This window comes from Cryptomeria japonica, chromosome 9 (genome assembly GCF_030272615.1).
Source record: "Cryptomeria japonica chromosome 9, Sugi_1.0, whole genome shotgun sequence".
NCBI lineage: Eukaryota > Viridiplantae > Streptophyta > Pinopsida > Cupressales > Cupressaceae > Cryptomeria > Cryptomeria japonica.
The window spans coordinates 675,981,039-675,983,573 of record NC_081413.1 but is presented as its reverse complement, the minus strand read 5'-3'; positions in this window follow the sequence as shown (position 1 = coordinate 675,983,573).

The window sequence follows — 2,535 nt, the reverse complement described above, 5'->3', positions numbered from 1 at the left end:
GAAAGGCTCCTTGACACTTGTCACCACAAAGATGATAAGTGTCCCTTCCAACCTCTTCTCCAACTTCTTCAATCTTGGCCCTTGATATCTTCAGACTAGATCTGAACTGTCTGAACCGTCGATTCCTACCACCTCAACTTTGGCCTTGGAATTCCTATAAATATCCCCCATTTTGGAGCAATAAGGATCTCATCTCATATCAATTTAGGCATCATTACTATAGGCAATTTTCATTTCAATTATCTAGCATTTAGCTTTTGGATTTATCATAGCATGTTAATCTAGTTTCTTAAATCATGCATTTCATATCATCTCCATAGTCAATCATGATCAAATAGCTACTCAACTCTTGAGTTGTCACTCTAGAGGTCATTGCTCTGCTGAGAGCCCATCAATCCAATGTTAGGCCCAATATGGAAAGCTAATGTACTGAGAGGGGAGGGGTGAATCAGTACTTCAAATCCTTCTACCAACAATATCTTTACTATTATGCATAAACCACAAACTATTGTAACATAACATAAAGCTAAAAAAAATAAATAACAATCATACATGATTCACTCCATAACACATATATTTTGGTTACATAGAAACTCTTGGTTAGAGAGAAAAACTGTGGTGGGGATGGCACCCACAACTTCACTACTACAATAATAAAGGTTGCTTAGTTAGAGCTACATGTTCAACTATTTCTGATAGCTTACCCTGTTAGGAGTATCAAGATCATTAGATCTACCTTGCTAAAGGATTTTACAACACTTATTCTAAATGTTGCACCTGGTTAAAGGCTTTACAATTTATAGACTTTGTTAGAGTCTTTTACCCTGGTAAAGGTTTCTCTTGCAACTTCAAAATATTACAATAAAATCTTTACAAATATCTACAACTTTACATCCGGAATGTTATAGCAAATTCTATGTGCTCAAAATGAGATTACCTCGCTTATAGCATACCTTGATAACCCATAAAGTAACTCGGTAAACCCTTCTGTTTACTCTGTTCTTTGACTATTCTCTGAAATCCTTCTCAGTGACCTTTGTGTCTCTGTAATAGTCATAACACTCAGTGCTTTCCTATGTATCACCCATGTCTTCCTTCATACACCTCTATATATCTCTATCTGATCTCAATCCATGTTGTATAATTAGATATCTAATGTTGGTGATCTGGTTTATTGCTTCGATCTTACAAACATGATTTATTGAATGAATAACCATACAAAATATTTCATTGGATAGATGACCTCAAAATCATACACAATCCTTAAGTGCAATTTCCAATGTGATAACGGTTCTATGTTCCTCGATCTTGTAACACATTTTCACACGAGTGTCTAGGTTCAATGAATTTGGTAAAATGTTTCACTCGGTGTATATCAACTCGGTGTATCATTATTGCTGCTCGGTAGACATGGAATGTTACTCGGTAGACAGCTCAGTGAATACTAGGCTCTGTGACTACTTTCTTCTATAACCGACTACTCTATGCATACTGACTGAATGTTTCAGTAGTAGTAACCGACTAGAGTATATAGAATGACTTTTGGATATAAAACTAATGACAACTATAATAAATAGTAACAATCTCCCCTTTTGACATTAGTTGAGATGTTTGACAAAACTACTTTCGAAGTCATAACTCAAAAATCTATATACTTATGAAATTTGACTAGACAGACAGTATATATATTAGTCAACAAAATGGTATGTTTCAGATATACTCCCCTTATCAATATACTGTACAAAACTCTGATTTTGCATGCTCGATGATCAATATTCTATACTTGGTTCTATTTGGTGATCATTGCTTGGTATACTCTCCCTGTATACTACATTCCCCTATATACTTTGATACTATACTCACTCCCCCTTTTTAACAAACATCAAAACTTAGTTACCATTTGGTGGTGGCAACTGGTCAAAAATGGATTTATACTTTGTCTTTACATTGGTAAGGGCGGTAGAGAGGGCATCCTTGACACTATCCATAAGTGAATTTTGAGCTATAATGTCAGCTAATAGTGAAATTAGTCCATCTAAGGTGCTTCCCTCTTGCTAAGTGGATAGGGAGGTAGCCTTGTTGATCTACTCTTGGACGGATGAAAGTTGAGGAATGAATAATGTTTGAAGTGTCATTATGTCCATCCTTGTGCTCTTCATTCCTAAGTCCCAATTGTTGAGCCATGAGCTTTTTTAGCTTTGTATAAAAATTCTGAATGGAATTTGGCTCAATGGTCAACTTATTTGAGAGATCGGTGATCTCTTTCTCAATCACTTCAGTTTTATTTTTGATATCTTTAATGAATAAAGAGAATGTATAGAGTTTCTGAAATAAATAAAGAATGTGCTTGAGTTGAGGGGACAACTCAGCAATAAACTTGACAAGTTTAACTTTGCCAATAGCAATAGCTTTCTATACCTCTTCAATCATTGTAGCAGTGAGCTCCTTATCCTTTAACTTGCTCAAATATTCAGATGCATCTACTCCAGATGTCTCTATCTTGGTTAAGAGTTCATCTAGTTGAATGTGGATGGT